The sequence below is a fragment of the Chrysemys picta genome, chromosome 1 (genome assembly GCF_011386835.1).
Source record: "Chrysemys picta bellii isolate R12L10 chromosome 1, ASM1138683v2, whole genome shotgun sequence".
In the NCBI taxonomy this organism is placed as follows: Eukaryota; Metazoa; Chordata; order Testudines; family Emydidae; genus Chrysemys; species Chrysemys picta.
The window spans coordinates 204,783,857-204,802,732 of NC_088791.1; the positions used below are offsets into that span (position 1 = coordinate 204,783,857).

The 18,876-nt window shown below is 46.5% G+C and overlaps 1 long non-coding RNA gene across 5 annotated transcripts in view; it reads right to left on the minus strand.

Annotated features, from left to right (window-relative positions):
- Window positions 1–1,171: 1,171 nt before the first annotated feature.
- Window positions 1,172–18,876, minus strand: part of LOC122174578 (uncharacterized) — a 38,485-nt gene continuing 20,780 nt past the window's right edge. For 3 of the 5 annotated variants that reach the window (XR_010595465.1, XR_006176617.2, XR_010595467.1), the window contains 5 exons: window positions 18,774–18,854; window positions 17,605–17,701; window positions 8,711–8,792; window positions 1,758–1,816; window positions 1,172–1,302 (listed from right to left, as the gene is read on the minus strand). This is a non-coding gene — a long non-coding RNA (uncharacterized LOC122174578). Of the gene's footprint in view, window positions 1,303–1,757; window positions 1,817–8,710; window positions 8,793–10,262; window positions 10,390–15,104; window positions 16,242–17,604; window positions 17,702–18,773; window positions 18,855–18,876 lie in introns of those variants that run through there. The other 2 variants (XR_010595473.1, XR_010595466.1) reach the window with 2 other exon arrangements.

An 18,876-nucleotide genomic window follows, 5' to 3' on the forward strand; every position in this document is an offset into this window, starting at 1 on the left:
TGGATCTATGAATAAATCTATGACTGGGTTTGGACAGTACTTGCTTTTTAGGCAAAACAATGAATGATGCAATCTGAAGCTGGTATTGCGTCATATATGATATGAATTGCATCATGTTATTCCTAGAAGTCGTGGATGATGCAATCATAACGAAGCTTACATCACTCTGCTGAACAAATTGCCCTATATCAGCTCTAGAAATCATACAGTGTCATGCTCTCTTATTTGTCAGTGTTTGATTTTGCAAAGGGACATATTTCTGTTTAGCCAAAGTGAGCAGAGATGCCTCGTACTTGTGTGAACAGTGCAGATAACTTCTGCTATGTTTGTGGTGAAGTGACTTTTGCATCACAAAAGTGCAGTATAACATGTTGCAACAAGTCACTAAAGACACATTTTTTGCACTCTCATCTGGATTTTTTTCCACCGAACTGCGGAGCAGTGAGCAATGAGCACGGTGAGCGATTTCACCAGGACATTGCAATAATGGAGAAACGCTATCAGGGCAAATGGAGCCCATCAATGCTTGCAGACTATTCCTGGACAGTGACAAGAGCTGCTCCATTTAATGAATACAAGAGACAAGCCAAGAAGCGCCAAGTAGACACTGAATAGGACTAAACTATGTACATAATAGTTTTTTGCCTTTTGTTTCATAATAAATTTTATTTATATAACCCTTTTGCTGATTTTTAAAGTGTTACATAAACATGACAGGTGAAATATTATCATGTAAAGCAACCATAAACACATGAAAAGACCTAGGTTTACAATTTATGATTAAAACTCTACTATCTACACAATATACATAGACATAAAATGTAAAAACTTAAATATCTTAGAAACAGTAGCCAATCAGTTGTTTTAATTGTCATATTTGAATTCAGCACATCAAAATACATAATAAATAGCACATTTTATCTCTGAAGCAGACGACTTCTCAAAAATTGTAGACCAGTGTTATCAGGGCGGTGCTCCGCTTTAGTGTTTGGCAGCGGGTTCTTTTCTCCGTGTCTTCCTCTAAGGCACTTCGGCGGCAGCTCAATCCGTTTTTTTTTTTTCCTTCGCCGCTTGGGGTGGCAAAAGAGCTGGAGTCGGCCCTGCACTGAACCATCAGTAGGTTTGCTTTACTGCCCCAGAAAGTCCAACATCTCACACTCCAGCTAAGAGCCTCTGTTCTGGCGTGGCACACTGAAGTTTTGCCTAGGACAGCAATATTCTTGCATTTCAAATGCTGTCTAGTTTAAGGAAGGCAGGGCAATTTCCATAGTATGCGGGGCTCTGCAATTCTTTATTCTGAGCCTGGGTATGAGTCAGATGAAATCTAAAGTAAGAAGATATAGCCCTGCTCTCTTTCCTGTAACAGATTTACATTTTTAAAAGTCAAGTATCTAGGGTCCTATGTATCCTATGTGAATGGGATATTACATCTTAAAGCTAGAAATGAAAAGGAAGTTTGGTCTATAATAATTAATTCCATCTGCCTATGGCAAGAGCATTTATTTCAGTCAGTGAAGAGATTCATATAAGCAGATATTTATAAAAAGCTTTTAATATAATTAGAATGTATTTTTAAGGGAAAGATAAATCTTACACAGATAGATATTCATCTGAAATAGCAGCAACACATGTGTGCTCACCTTTCGTACATTTGACAGCCAGGGATCCACTTACTTTCTACTGGTTTCCATTTAGCCACATTTATAAACCTGTTTAGGAAGGATCAAGTGGGCAAAAGGGGAAGAGAGTGGCATTACCTGCTTCTGAGTCACTGGCACTGGAAGAAAGTCATCTTGAATGCTTATAGATCAATGTCCTAACGAATAAAACACAAGATGAGGTACTAGCTGGTGTCTGTTACAGACCACCAAATCACACTAGAACAGTATGACCAGCTCCATAAGCACCTATCCATAGTGGGGTGGGGGGCAGAGGGGAGAAGAGCTGCATTATAATGTGGGATTTCAAGCATAGTGATAGGACGGAGGTCTCATGCTGCCAATACTGAAACATCCTCAGAATTTCTAATTATAATAAATGACAATTTCCTAACTCAAAAATTGCTGCATTCAATATAGCAAAATTCTATTTCATCTTGACACAAAGAAAGGAACTAATCACAGAACTCAAAGTTAGTGGTAGCTTAGGAACAAGTAATCATGACTCGATCACATTTGTTATATACAAACAGAATATAGTCCACACCCATTTTTTATATTACACACACACACACACACACACACACACACACAGACACACACACACTCTCTCTCTCTTTCATACTTTGTGCAACTGGCACTCTGAAAGCTGAAAACAACTATGAGCTAAGTCATTTGGGAGCAAATGGAAACAAGAAAATGTGAATGATAATTGGGAACTATCTATCTAAGGCCTGGTCTACACTAGGCGTTTATGTCGAAGTTAGCGCCGTTACATCGAATTAACCCTGCACCCGTCCACACCGCGAAGCTATTTAGTTCGACATAGAGGTCTCTTTAATTCGACTTCTGTACTCCTCCCCGACGAGGGAAGTAGCGCTAAATTCGACATGGCCATGTCGAATTAGGCTAGGTGTGGATGGAAATCGACGCTAATAGCTCCGGGAGCTATCCCACAGTGCACCACTCTGTTGACGCTCTGGACAGCAGTACGAGCTCGGATGCTCTGACCAGCCACACAGGAAAAGCCCCGGGAAAATTTGAATTTGAATTCCTTTTCCTGTCTGACCAGTTTGAATCTCATTTCCTGTCTGGACATCGTGGCGAGCTCAGCAGCACTGGCAACGATGCAGCGCTCTCCAGCAGTGATGGCCGTGCAATCTCAGAATAGAAAGAGGGCCCCAGCATGGACTGATCGGGAAGTCTTGGATCTCATCGCTGTGTGGGGCGATGAGTCCGTGCTTTCCGAGCTGCGCTCCAAGAAACGGAATGGAAAGATCTATGAGAAGATCTCTAAAGACATGTCAGAGAGAGGATACAGCCGGGATGCAACGCAGTGCCGCGTGAAAATCAAGGAGCTGAGACAAGGCTACCAGAAGACCAAAGAGGCAAACAGACACTCCGGATCCCATCCCCAGACATCCCGTTTCTACGAGGCACTGCATTCCATCCTAGGTGCGGCCGCCACCACTACCCCACCACTGACCGTGGACTCTGAGGATGGGATATTGTCCACGGCCGGTTCCTCGGACATGTTAGTGGACGGGGAAGATGAGGAAGGAGATGAGGAGGATGAGGCAGTCGGCAGCGCTCACAACGCTGATTTCCCCGACAGCCAGGATCTCTTCATCACCCTTACAGAGATCCCCTACCAACCGTCCCCAGCCGTTACCCCGGACACAGAATCTGGGGAAGGATCAGCCAGTAAGTGTTCTAAACATCTAAACATTTATTTTTAACAGAACAGGAATATTAAGAATAACAAAAATGGGTTTCTCATGATTAGTTTGCCCTAGGCGCTTAACGGTTCAGTCATGGGCAGTGCAACTATTGAAAAAAAATCTAGCAATGTCCGGTTTTGCATAATTGTCCCGCCCAAGCCGCTCTACTGTTTAGTCACTGCTACTGCAGCTAGAGTAAAATGCGGTCTATATGTCCGGGGATAGAGCAGAAATCCTCCTGGGACATCTCGATGAAGCTCTCCTGGAGGTAATTGGAAAGCCGTTGCATCAGGTTCCTGGGGAGAGCGGCCTTATTGGGTCCTCCGTAGTATGACACGTTGCCGCGCCACGAGACAATCAAGTACTCGGGAATCATTGCTCTGCACAGCAGGGCGGCATACGGCCCTGGTCTTTGGAGGCTTTCCCGGAGCATTCTCTCTTTCTCACTGTCAGAGATCCTCATGAGGGTGATGTCGCTCATGGTGACCTGCTTTGAATTAGGTAGGGGAATGTTAGTGTTGGGACTGCTTGCCCGTTCCTTTACTGAACTGTAACCGCTGGTTTGCAGCCACGCGGTGGAGGCGGGAGAGGGGCAGCCTACAGGGATCGTTCCCGGGGACAGCCACGAGGGGGTGGGACAGGGGCAGAGTTCCTGCTTGCCGGATTGCTGGCAGCAGGGACTGACATTGCTTTCAATGTGAAAGGAGGCCATTTCTAATATTAAAGTTTTAAGCTGCCACAAGTCTACGGCTTACCATGTCTGCCTGCAACAGAAATTCCGTTGTCCTGCCCCGCTTCTCAAATGTGCTGTGCAAGACCCCAGGCACTGAATGCGAAGGCCGAGAATTCGACCTTGTGCTGAGTGCGCATGTGATAGGTGCTGTGCATGGTCTTGTTCACAGAGAAAGACTATGTTCTTTGTTCACAACTACATTTATCTTTCTGAGGAATTCACTCCCTTTTTCCCATTCCCACAGCCACATCTGCGACTGTCTCACAACCTAGCCTGGCATCACACTCCCAGAGGCTAGCGCAGATTACCCTGTTTCCCCGAAAATAAGACAGTGTCTTATATTAATTTTTGCTCCCAAAGATGCGCTAGGTCTTATTTTCAGGGGATGTCTTATTTTTCAGAAATGAAAAATGCCTTATTATCGGTGGATGCCTTATTATCGGGGAGGTCTTATTATCGGGGGGATGCCTTATATTACAACGAGAGGCAAAACTGTAAGTAGGCCTTATTTTCGGAGGATGTCTTATTTTCGGGGAAACAGGGTAGGTGTAGGAAGAAGAGGACACGGGAGGACATGTTCTCGGAGCTTATGGCCTGCTCCCGAGCCCAGGCAGCATAGCAGACCCAGTGGCGGGAGAACTTGTCCCAAATGCACCAAGCAAACATGGATCGGGAGGAGAGGTGGCGGCAGGAAGACCAGCAGGCGACTCAAACGCTGCTTGGACTACTGAGGGAGCAAACGGACACGCTCCGGCGCCTTGTGGATGTTCTGCAGGAACGGAGGCAGGAGGACAGAGCCCGGCTGCAGTCTATCTCTAACCGCCCTCCCCCGCCACCAAGTCCCATACCCACCTCACCCAAAGTCCAAAGAAGGAGGGGTGGCAGAGTCCGTGCTAACTCTCACTCCACCCCTGCAGAGAGCTCTAGTAGTAGAAGGCTCTCATTCCCCAAAATTTGACAAGTTCTTTCCTTCCCGCCTCACACAAGCCCCCGTCCCAAGTTTCACCTCCCAGTTCCATGTGTAGTTGATAATAAAAAATACGTTTCTGTTAACTACTGTTTCCATCATGTTCTTTTGGAGGAGGAGGGGAAAGGGGGTTGGTAATTGGACAGGACAGTCACCTTTGGCAGGGTACATAGGCGGGGGCAGGTACAGCAGCAGGGCACATACACAGTGCAGTGACTAGTTACCCTGGTCAGTCTGGGAGGTGGTTTTCATGTTATGTGGTGGGGGGTGGGTTGCTCTGTGACTTTGTGGCAGGGGAGGGCAGTTACAGATCTTAAGCGGCGGTCCTTATGCAGGATCACAGAGCCACGCAGCAGGAGATCTGTAACTGTCCTCCCCCTGCCAAAAAGTCACATAGCCGCCCCATACACACAGTCCCGATCAGGAGGGGTGACAGGCTCCGTTGAAACAACCATCCCATCACAGCGGAGCCTGTCAATCCTTGAGTTTAGAAGCTTCATTTGCGTCACTACACTACACCCGCTCCCCACCACAGTCTGCGTCCCAGTTTTAAAAAATTCCCGCGAAAACAGTAGTAAAGAAAACGGTGTTCATTAACAAAGTAGAACTGATTTTATTTCGAAACGTGTGTTGGAAGGGGGGTGAAGGGGGTATGTAACTGGAGAGGATAGTCAACATTAACTGGGTAAAGAAAAGGGGGCAGGTTCAGCTTCTCTGTACACAAACTTAAAAGTCACAGGTTACCCTGCTCACTCAGGAACCTAGCTTTCAAAGCCTCCCGGATGCACAGCGCGTCCCGCTGGTCTCTTCTAATCGCCCGGCTGTCTGGCTGTGCGTAATCAGAAGCCAGGCTATTTGCCTCAACCTCCCACCCCGCCATAAAGGTCTCCCCCTTGCTCTCACAGAGATTGTGGAGCACACAGCAAGCTGCTATAACAATGGGGATATTGGTTTCGCTGAGATCACAGCGAGTCAGTAAGCTTCTCCATCTCCCCTTGAGACGGCCAAAAGCACACTCCACCACCATTCTGCACTTGCTCAGCCGGTAGTTGAAGAGTTCTTTTTCACTGTCCAGGGCGCCAGTATAGGGCTTCATAAGCCAGGGCATTAGCGGGTAGGCTGGGTCCCCGAGGATGACTATAGGCATCTCCACATCCCCAACAGTTATTTTGTGGTCCGGGAAGTAAATACCTTGCTGCAGCCGTCTAAACAGACCAGAGTTCCTGAAAACACGAGCGTCATGAACCTTGCCCGGCCATCCGACGTAGATGTTGGTAAAACGTCCCCTGTGGTCCACCAGTGCTTGCAGCACCATGGAAAAGTAGCCCTTTCGGTTAATGTACTGGGTGGCCTGGTGGTCCGGTGCCAGGATAGGGATGTGAGTTCCATCTATGGCCCCACCGCAGTTTGGGAATCCCATCGCTGCGAAGCCATCTATGATCGCCTCCACGTTTCCCAGGGTCACTACCTTTGGCAGCAGTACATCGATTGCCTTGGCTACTTGCATCACAACAACCCCCACGGTAGATTTGCCCACCCCAAACTGGTTCGCGACTGACCGGTAGCTGTCTGGCGTTGCAAGCTTCCAGAGGGCTATGGCCACTCGCTTCTGGACAGTCAGGGCTGCTCGCATCCGGGTGTCATTGCGCTTCAGGGCAGGGGACAGCAACTCACAAAGTTCAAGGAAAGTTCCCTTCCGCATGCGAAAGTTTCGCAGCCACTGGGATTCATCCCAGACCTGCAGCACTATGCGGTCCCACCACTCAGTGCTTGTTTCCCGTGCCCAGAATCGCCGTTCAACAGCATCAACATGACCCATTGCCACCGTGATGTCCTCGGCGCTGGGTCCCGTGCTTTCTGAGAGGTCTGTGCTACTCTCAGACTTCAGGCCCTCACCGCGGTGCCGTAGCCTCCTCGCCTGACTTATCTGCATCTGCCTCAGGGAAAGGTGGATGATAAGCTGCGAGGCGTTGAGAGCGGCCACAACTGCAGCGATGGTCGCAGCGTGCTCCATGCTCGCAGTGCTGTGGCGTCCGCGCTGTCACTGACTAGAAAAGTGCGCGAACTGATTTCCCGCCGGCGCTTTCAGGGAGGGAGGGCGGGAGTGATGGACGGATGACGACAGTTACCCAAAAGCACCCTGGACACATTTTTTTTACCCAGAAGGCATTTGCGGCTCCACCCAGAATTCCAATGGGCAGCGGGGACTGCGGGAACTGTGGGATAGCTGCCCACAGTGCACCGCTTCCAATGTTGACGCTTTCCCCATTAGTGTGGACTCACAAAGTCGAATTACTGTCCTTAGTGTGGACACACACATTCGACTTTGCAATATCGATTCCAAAAATTCGATTTAAGTAAAATCGAACTACTCTCGTAGTGTAGACATACCCTAAGAGCATTTTACTAGATCCCCAAAAAACCACATCCCACAACTGAGGAAGATTCATTGATTCCAAGGCCAGAAAGGACTACTGTGATCATCTACTCTGACCTCTTGTATAATAGAGGTCATATAACTTCCCCCAAATAATTTCTAAAGAGTATTTTAGAAAAAAACATCCAATCTTGATTTAGAAATTGCCAGTGATGGAAAAGCCACCCGACCCGCTAAATCAACACTGCTGCATCAATCGTAGCAGTGCCAACTTAGCTGGTAGGGTAGACATGGCCATAGCTTCCACCTCTCAAGGAGGTGGATCACCACACAGACAGGAGAAGCCTTCCCGTCAGCATAGATAGCATCTTCACTAAAGCATTACAGTGCTGCAGCTGCAGCAAAGCAGACAAGCCCTTAGCATTCAGCTCCCAAGCCTCTTTAGCCAACACCAGATGCAAAGTCTCTCTCTCTAGCGTTTCCAGGATCACACGGTACTTGCAGGCCCCTGCTTAGCTTTTGCTTCTTTTCTTCTCACTTGCTTTGTTCTTGTCTGTGTTCTCTCCTACTCTCACACACTTACTCTACACAATACTCAGCCCAAAAACTCTGGAGTGGATTCTCACACACCTTTTGTCTTAGGTGTGAGTTTATGTTTACAGTTGTTAATTGAAAGGTGAGTTCACACCTATCAACTTCAACAGGGTTTTAATCCAACCCATTACAAGGTTTCACCTAGCCCATAAAAGTATTTTTAAAAATCTGGCCCTTAAGCAATTTTGAAAGTTTTACCCTAGGCACTTTTTCCCCCAGAGAAAGAGAGAGAATTCAATGACACAGAATATACACACTATTAATGATGCGGACAGAGGAAGGTAGCTTTGGTAAAAGGCTTCATTTTAAAGAGAATTGTATTTAAATAAAGTTATCAAGTAAAAGCTTTTTCTAGAGTAATGTGGAGGTGCGGGGGACTGGGCTGCCTGCCACTGCAAGCACTGGACCCAAAGAAAAACTACTACACCTGTTATTTGTGCTTGCTTTTTCTAGCAAGATCTCTTCAAGAGCTACATTCTGAAGTTGAGAGGATAAAGTGAAATGATAGCCTTGTGGTTAAGGAACTGGAATTGGACTCAAAAGACCTTGTTACAATTTTTAACTTTGCTATATGCTGAGAATTAAGCAAATACTATCTGAGTTGTTTCTTTAAGTAACTAAATGGAAATTCTTTCAGTTACTAAATTTCATAGGACTTACATTAGCAAGGCTGCCTGGCAAAGTGTCCTGTAGGAAGCAGACTGAATTCTTATGGGAGGTTTAATACCTGTTGAAACTGCTCCTAAAGGAAAACAAGAGAAATTATTACTGAACAAACTGTGGAATTCTGGGACTTGGGGTCAAACTCCCCAAATCCCATGATTCTGCTCCCTCCATCCTGTCGTTCATCTCTTCCAAGGTGGGCTAGAGCTATTTCTGAATTGCCGTAGGCCAGCATGGACACAACAGTGCTCCATGCCAGCAATGACGAATATGCAAAGACTGTTTGGGCTTTATTTGAGCTCTCGGTGCTGGGGGGGCTTTGGATTTCAACCAACAAACCGCGGATGCAGCCACAACAGCAGCAGAAGGAGAAGGAAAGACACTGAGCCCTGGTCTACACTATGACGTTAGGTTGAATTTAGCCACGTTAGATCGATTTTATAAGCGGCTACACTACCAACCCTGTTCCGTTGACCTAAAGGGCTCTTAAAATCGACGGCTGTGCTCCTCCCTGATGAGGAGAGTAGCGCTAAAATCCACCTTCTTGGTTCGAATTTGGGATAGTGCAGAGGCAGCGTTGTGCAATTCGATGGTATTGGCCTCCGGGAGCTTTCCCAGAGTGCTCCAATGTGACTGCTCTGGATAGCACTTTCAACTCGATGCACTAGCCAGGTACACAGGAAAAGCACCGGGAACTTTTGAATTTCATTTCCTGTTTGGTCAGCATGGAGAACTCAGCAGCCCGGTGACCATGCAATCTCAGAATTGCAAACGAGCTCCAGCATGGAGCGAATGGGAGACACTGGATCTGATTGTTGTATGGGAAGAAGAATCTGTGCAGGCAGAATTCGGATCAAAAAGAAGAAATGCTGATATATATATATATGTATATGCCAGAATCACAGGGCATGGTGGAGAGAGGCTACACCAGGGGGACATAGCAGTGCTGTGTGAAAGTTAAGGAGCTCAGGCAAGCCTACCTCAAGACAAAGGAGGCAAATGGTCGCTCCAGGTCAGAACCCCAGACATGCCACTTCTATGATCAGCTGCATGCGATTCTAGGGGGGGACCCTACCAGTACCCCAGCACTGTCTGTGGGCACCTGCAAGGGGGGAGTCTCAGGCAACAGGGAGGAGGATTTTGTGGATGAGGAAGAGGCGGAGGAGGAGAATGTGCAGCAGGCAAGTGGAGAATCCGTTCTCCCCAGCAGCCAGGACCTTTTCATCACCCTGGAGCCAATAGCCTCTCAAGGCAGGTTCCCGGTCCCCGAAGGCGGAGAAAGCACCTCTGGTGAGTGCACGTTTGTAGCTACACTACAGGGGTTAAAAGCAATTGTGTTTAATATTTGATTTGCCCTGAATAATTGGGATGCATTCGCGGCCAGTACAGCTAATGGAAAAGTCTGTTAACGTGTTTGGGGATGGAGTGGGAATCCTCCAGGGACATCTCCATGAAGCTCTCCTGGAGATACTCTGAAAGCCTTTGCAGAAGGTTTCTGGAAAGGGCTGCCTTATTTCGTCCTCAACGGTAGGACACTTTACCACACCAAGCCAGTCTGGAATCATTGCAGCACAAAGCATGGCAGCGAATGGTCCTGGGTTTGGGTCGCATTCATGCAACATTTGGCCTTTACTTTTCTGTGTCAGCCTCAGGAGAGTGATATCATTCATGGTCACCTGGTTGAAATAGGGGAATTTTTGTTAGGGAACAGAAAAAGGTTCTGCGCTTGGCTAAAAGGGATCATCCCGGAGAATAGCCACGCAGTGGGGGAAGGGGTGTGCTGCATATTCAACCCAAAACCCCAGTCCCCTCCTTTTAAATGGCAAACCCAACTGGCATTGCTTGCTATGGGAAAGGAGGGTGCTGCAGTTTGAAACCCTTCCCGCATGTTATGAATGCGGAAGAAGCCAACCCCGCATACCCTTTGGCTTACCATGGCTGCCTGGAAACCTAATTCTGTTGCCCAGCTATGTGTGATGTGTCACCATACTGGCAGGCACTCAATATAAAAGGCAAAATGTGACCTTGTACCTAAAGCCCATGTGCTGTCTGCTATGAATTGCTTGATTCACTGTGAAAGAGTCTCCCTTTTGTTCTCAAAAATGTATCTTCTTAAATTTTACTCTCCCTTTTTATCCTCCCTGCAGGTGCAAATGTTTCTATGCTCCCCGTATCATCTCTTTCTCTGAGTTTATTGCAGATTAGAAGGCAAAAAACGCACTCGTGATGACATGTTTTCTGAGATCATGCAGTCCTCCCGAACTGATAGGGCACAGCTGAATGCATGGTGGCAGAGGCCAGAAAAGCATTCAGTGAGCGTGATCAGAACACGTAGGAGGAGATGCTGAGACTAATGGGGGAGCAAACGGACATGATCAGGTGTCTGGTGGAGCTGCAAGAAAGGCAACAAGAGCACAGACCACCACTGCATCCATTGTATAACCGCCTGCCCTCCTCCCCAAGTTCCATATCCTCCTCACCCAGATGCCCAAGAATGCGGGGGGGGGGGGGGCCTCCGGGCACCCAGCCATTTCACTCCAGAGGATGGCCCAAACAACAGAAGGCTGTCATTCAAACAGTTTTGATTTGTAGTGTGGCGACAATAAGCAATGTTACCTTGTCCTTCCCTCCTCCCCAGCCCACCCAGGCTACCCCGTCTGTGATCTCACTTTTTTCTTAATAAATAAAGAATGCATGGATTCAAAACAACAGGGACTTTATTTCCTTTGCCAGCTGTGGTCAAAGGGGCAAGGGGGATTGGCTTACAGGGAAGTAAATTCAACAAAGGGGGTGGGTTTGTATCAAGGAGAAACACACACAACTGTCACACCATAGCCTGGCCAGTCATGAAACTGGTTTTCAAAGCCTCTATAATGCAGCATACCTAGCTTCTCTTCTAATCGCCCTGGTGCCTGGCTGTTCAAAACTGGCCGCCAGGCGATTTGCCTCAACCTCCCACCCCGCCATAAACGTCTCCCCCTTACTCTCACAGATATTACAGAGCACACAGCAAGCAGCAATAACAATGGGAATATTGGTTGCGCTGAGGTTTAAGCTAGTCAGCAAACAGCGCCAGCGAGCTTTTAAATGTCCAAAGACACATTCTACCACCATTCTGCACTTGCTCAGCCTATAGTTGAACTGCTCCTTACTACTATCCAGGCTGCCTGTGTATGTCTTCGTGAGCCAAGAGAGCAAGGGGTAGGCTGGGTCCCCAAGGATAACTATTGGCATTTCAACATCCCCAATGGTAATTTTCTGGTCCGGGAAGTAAGTCCCATCTTGCAGCTGTTAGAACAGCCCAGAGTTCCTAAAGATGTGAGCATCATGCACTTTTCCCAGCCATTCCATGCTGATGTTGGTGAAACATCCCTTGTGATCCATCAGTGCTTGCAGCACCACTGAGAAGTACCCCTTGCGGTTTATGTACTGGTTGGTAAGGTGATCCAGTGCCAAGATAGAGATATGAGTTCCGTCTATCGCCCCACCACAGTTAGGGAACCCCATTGCAGCAAAGCCATCCACTATGACCTGCACATTTCCCAGAGTCACTACCCTTGCTAGCAGAAGATCACTGATTGCCTTGGCTACTTGGATCACAGCTGCCCCCACGGTAGATTTGCTCACTCCGAATTGATTCCCGACTGATCGGTAGCTGTCTGGCGTTGCAAGCTTCCACAGGGCTATCGCCACTCGCTTCTCAACTGGCAGGGCAGGTCTCATCTTGGTATTCCTGCGCTTCAGGGCGGGGGAAAGCAACTCACACAGTTCCATGAAAGTGGCCTTTCGCAGCCACTGGGAATCATCCCATACCTGCAACACTATGCGGTCCCACCAGTCTGTGCTTGTTTGCTGGGCCCAGAATCAGCATTCCACTATATCAACCTGCCCCACTGCCGCCATGATATCCCAATTGCCACATCCCATGCTTTCAGGAACATCTGTGTCCATGTCCTCCTCACAATCGTCCTCATGCTGGGGTCTCCTAGCCAGGTACTGCACATACTGCAGGATAATATGCGAGGTGTTTACAATGCTCACAACAGCAGCAGTGAGCTGAGCAGGCTCCATGCTTGCCGTGCTATGGCGTCGGCATGGATAACCAAGGAAAAAAGGCACAAAACGATTGTTTGCCATTGCTTTCAAGGAAGGAGGGAGGGAGGGGAGACTGACGACATGTACCCAAAACCACCCGTGACAATGTTTTTGCCCCATCAGGCATTGGGAGCTTAACCCAGAATTCCAATGGGCAGTGGGGACTGTGGGATAGCTACCCACAGTGCACCACTCCATGAGTCGATGCTAGCCACGGTATTGAGGACACACTCTGCCGACCTACTGAGCTTAGTGGGAACATACATGATCAACTGTACAAAATCGCTCTCTAAAGATCGACTTCTACAAAATCGACCTAATTTCATAGTGTAGACATACCCTGAGCAACTGCTACTACACGAGCTGTTCTTGGAGTAGCTTCACACAGCACAATGCCATTTCTGGTCTTGGAAACCAGTATCAATTGGTTGGAAAGGACGGTTCTGCAGACCTGGGAGGACATGCAGTGGTGACAGGATTTCTGGATGGCAAACACAGCTCTTTTTGAGATCTGTGCTGAGCTCACCTCAAAGCTGCAGTGGCAGCATACTAACATTACGGTGACCAGATGACAAACACGAAATATCGGGACCATGGGCATGGCGGAGGGAAAAAAAGCCGGTGGCGGAGCAAAAAAAAAAAAGCCGCCGGAGCGCCCGCCACCCCGCCAGGTGGCACAGCCCCATCTCCACCCGACTCTATGGTGGCCCCGGAGCTGCCAAGTCCACTTGCTGCACTAGATCCCCGGGGCAGCCTGGCTCGCTTCCTGGCCACCCTCCCTGCCCGGGCCAGGCCGCTCCGTGAGCCATGGGCGCGGCGCAGGAGGCCCAGGCCTGCCTCACCTTCTACCGGGGGCTCGGGCGGAGGGAGCCAGTGCGGGATCTCTGCCGGGATGTGCTCACCTTCCTGGAGAAGCTGGACTGGAGCAGTTCGCAGGGTGAGTGCTGAGGGCCACCCCCTCCCTCCAGGCTTGCGCCGCCATACAGCTGATCAGCGCAAGCCTTGAAGGTAGGAGGAATGCGGCGTGATTGGGGAAGAGGTGGGGCCAGGGTGTGGATTTTGGGAGGGATCCAATGGGAGAAGGAGGGGCCGGGGCTGGGGGCGAGAGCCCCTCTGAGCTCCGCCTGTGCGCTGGAGCGGAGGGCAAAATTGCTTGTTTGTCCAGCGTCCCGTGGGACAAACAAGCAAATATCGGGACAGTCCCGATAAAATTGGGACGTCTGGTCACCCTAACTAGCATGCTGTTTACCATCGTTCACAAACAGGTCACTATCTAGCAATGGTCCACCCCCCCACAAGTGTTACTGGTCTGTAGACAACCAATTCAGTGTTGGAAGATCAACTGTGGGGATACTGTCATGCAAGCGTGTACTGCTATCAGAAGGTACGGGTGCACTGGGTTATAAAACTTGGCAATGCTAATGCTTAGGACTCTATTGATGGCTTTGCATACATGGGGTTCTCAAAATTGTATTGGGGAAACTGATGGGACCCACATACCTATCATTTGCCTTCAACATGAGGCGTCAGAGCTGAATTGAAAGGTGCTCCCTATGATGCTCCAAGGCCTGGCTGACGACCGTGGCAGGTTCACAAACATACATGCAGGGTAGTCTGGAAAAGTCAACAATACTGGGATCTTTTGGAACTCGTGCCTGTTTATCTTAATGAGTGGAGCGTTTGCCTCCAGGATCACTATGGACATTAACAGCATGCCGATTTCTGTGGGTACTGTGGGAGACGCAGTTTATCCTCTGCTACACTGAACAGTGAAGTAATTTATGGTGCACTTCGACAGAAGAAATGAACTGCTTAACTATCATCTCAGCAGTCGCAGAATGGCAGCGGAGTGTGCATTCGGCCGTTTGAAATCAAGATGGCATTATCTTTTCATTAAGTTAGAAGCTGCACAATGATATTTACCTAGGATTATAGCTGCATGTTGTATTTTGCACAATATCTGTGAGTAAGGGAGAAAGTCTTAATGTGTGGGAGCCTGTGGTGCCGAGATTTGCTCAGCAGTATGAGCAGCCCCAAGGCATACAAGGCATTGTCAGGGACTGCTTTTGTTCTTACTTTGAGTCTGGTGCCTGAAGGAGTGCAGCTGTACATCCAGCTGTGGGTTTTTGGGGAGGTAGGGGGGAGAATTTTGAGCATTAAAGTTGATTTTATGGATGCTGGAAGTGACACATTTGGTTACTCTACTTTATACCATCAGTGCTTTTATAAAAACTTTCGACACTGCTGTTCAGTTGAAAATTTGTGGGTTGTGTGTACCATCCATTGCAGGTGCTTTGGGACTTAATGTTTTTTATTGCACAAATTATTGCAATAAATAAAAACCTAAAATAAAACTTAGAAAATGGTACAAGCATTGATCTTAGTGATTAAAACAACATCAAACACAGCTTTAAAGTGAAAAAATGACTTTCACACACAGTGGGCTGAAGAGGGCAACACACAATAAGTCAGCGGAGGGGGCTTCTGTTCACACGCAGGTGAACATCTTGCCTTTGCTTCTTCTAGATCCTCTGCCTTCTAGGGTAGTGTACTGGGGTCACAGTTGTCACATGCATTGGGTAGTGCAGATGTGCTGGGCTCCCATGTGGTGTTCTTACTACCCTGTGCTGAGGCTGGGGAAGTGAATGGCTTCTGGGAGCAAGGCTGCAGGTCTACAGCGGGGAACATAGGCTGGTGTTCCCAGTACCCTAGATAATTGAGGGGCTGCAGAACATGACCGGTTCTGGTTGAAGATGCCGGATTGTCTGCTGGCCTAACTTCACTATGCAATCCAACAGAACGTTCTGCCTGATCATTGCCTCCAGGAGTCCCTATCTTTCTCCGTAGCATCTTTCGTCATGGCAACACTGTCTCGGGCCAGTTCAATGCTGTCGCTGGGTAGCTGCCTGTCTTTCTCTTTCAGACATCAAAAACGCTTTCCAGTTGTCAGTAGTTTTCGAGGGTTTTTTGGAAAGTCTGTAAGGAAGGCTTCAGACATCTCATCCTTAGACCTGTTTCTTCCCTTTCATATCGGTCAACTGCTCAGCTCTTGATAAAGGAAAGTACGGCATTTTTTTGTTTTGTTTTAGCCTCTATTTCTGAATTCCATCCCTTGAGATTCATCCCAGTCTTGGGAAGCCTCAGAGGTGATAAGTGGTGTGCAATACATAAGGGCTAGATTAGGATGTTGGGATTTCTGTTCCCGGTTTGGGGTTTGAAGTTTATGCTGTGCCTTGGAGGAAATAATATGGTGCGGAAGTGAACTGGATAGTGATCCCCTCTGCATCCCCTGTAAGCAGTCCCGACTCTTGATGATGTTATACTGAGACAAGGGATTAGGAGGCAGAGAAGGCACTTATTCAGAAAAGCAAAGGGAAGACCAATGAGTTACGCTGCTGTGATGTTATTCCCCAAGATGGTCCCCTCAGAAGTGCTGCAGAAGCGGAAGGGAGTCGCAAACTATGTCAAGGGCAATGATCATGTTACTGTTCCACTGAATGTCTATACCAAAAATCTAGCAATTTCTCAGTCTTAGATTCTGCTTTATCTCCCTGCTGACATGAAGAAAGTGCAGAGAAAAACAGATAGGGTTCTGGACTGATTGTCTGAAACCTTAACAGTTCCCAGTCTTTTTCTATGAAATATGTAACCCTGTGAAAAGTCATTATGCCGCCTTTGTCTACTTGATTGCTGTAATGCTTAACTGGTATTTGGTGTACTTTGGCTAATTGCCTTACGATCCGTACAGCTATGCTATCCCTAACCTAATCTTCTTTCCTATATGAATTCCTATTTGCAATGCTATTACAGGGCATATATACCTCAACTGGGAGCATTAGCCTTACTACCTTTATGGGCATACAATACCTCATGAATATACCTAATGCAATACCTATGCCTACATATACTTCATATAAACTGGTCCACCATATCATTCAACAGGTGTTCTAACAGGATGCAATATTCCAGTATAGATAAGATCCTACATGTACAGGACACTCTTTAAAGGGACCATTTACAGCTATGCAGATAGCAATACCCATAATGACTCAACTAAGAACTCTCTTATTTAATAAGCATTTAATTATCCAGGGTGTAATTAGCAAACCACTAGTTTTATTTTAATATTATTAAAGCATCTCTTGACAATACATATACACGATGGGACAGATCCTGCACTCCTTATGCAGGCAGGATTCTCATTAGACTTCTGTCTGAGTAAGAAGTACAGGATCTGCCCAAACATGGCGAAGAAAGCCGGGACAAACTAATGCCCGAATTTTACTGCTTTTGTCTCTGGCAGTTTAAGGTAGACCTTTATAGTTTAACTATAATAAACATTTTAAATAAAAAGTGATATAAATGTTATTCCTTGATACTTTAGCAGCATTAGCATTGACATTATACTGAATCATCTCAAGCAGCATAGACTCTTCATAGATTGCTACCACTCCCATATGTAAAATCCTCATCCTTCCCCAACAAGTATTTACTTGATGTCACCAGAATGATTTAATTGAATCATAGATTCAAACTGCTCTGTTTATTCTCTGCATTTATGCTCTCTTTTTCTTCATTTGAATGAAGAAAGTCTGTAGTGCATGAAAAAAAAGTTCAAGGGTCTACTTCTGCATCATCTCTTTCAGCACAGTTCCTTTTACAGTTGACAGAGCTATACTGAACTACCCATCTTCACTTGCCAGCGTATAGTTCCCTCTAGTGTAATAAAGCAATAAGTAGCATGATCAAGCATTACACCGTGGAACAGGGAGTCAAAATATTTCTTTTCAATTTACCTGTGTTTTTGTGCCATCAGTAACAGGTTTAGTCATTTTCCATGACAAGAGGAAGAATTTTGACTGTTGAAATTAGTTGAATGACTGTTGAATCTCTCTGAGACAAATAAAATACACAGTGGAAAAACAATAGCAATTGCTCAGTAGTTGGGAAGAGATAAGCACAGATGAACTAGAAGCTATTTTAATTTTATACTTTCCTACATCCTGAAAAGACTCCAAAGAGAGAGAATTTTTCCCACCTTGGGGTAAATCCCCCTTCCACATCGCTGATTTCTTCTCCACAATGTGGCTCACTAGTATATATTCTACACGTATATCTTACAGAAAACTTCTATCAGTTTAAATTCAGCAAGATGGAATGTTACCATTAGCTGTCATAGTAATAATTTATCTTAAAAAAAAATCTAACATTTTGATTTGCTGGAGATAGCTTCAAAGCATGGAGTCTTGAGAAAGCATTGCATGGGACATTAAAGAGGTACTGTGATACAATAGAAAAATCAAATACGTTATGCTGAAAAACTATATAAGCTTCAAGTGTTCTTCCATTATTCGGTTTCCATTTGTGCTTGCGCATAACAATATCTATTTTAAACAAGGGATTTCTCCCTCATGATCAATCTTCTCCTACTCTGTCCTGCAGCACATGCCAAACCTGAAAGCTAGTTCCAGGGCAAGTGACTGAAGTCAAAATAAAATGATAATTTGGTATGTGTTTTTTATATTTTCAAAGTGTTATGCAAAATTAATCCACAAAATACTCCTGTGAGGTAGGCAGGCAGGCATATATCAATCCTGTTAAGGAACCTCACAGTCAAAACTAGGAGTGGAACTCAGGAGTTCCTGACTCCCAGTCTTGAGTTTAGACCTAAAAGTCTTTTTCAAATTAGAGAGAGTTAGGGGAAGAGAAGAATGATGTTACAGTGGCTAAATCTTTCTATGTTGTGAACAAAATAATTCATAAAAGTTACAACACTGAAAAGTCTCAGTACTTCAGTACTTCAACTTGCAGTATTTTGTGCTGGTTGCCCATCCTGTCTCTCAAACAACAACAGATAGTGGTGACTTCCTATTTATTAGCTATTCATTGTTTTATTATGTGCAAGAATAAAAGTAAATGTCAGTATTAACCTTTTTAATTAAATGCAGCAATTAGAGAACATTACCTTGCAATTCACTTTTAATACCCGTCTGCATAATGGTGACTTTGCATCAGATGCATGACAAGGTCATGCAGATAAATTCATCTAGAAGCAGAAGGGAAAAAAA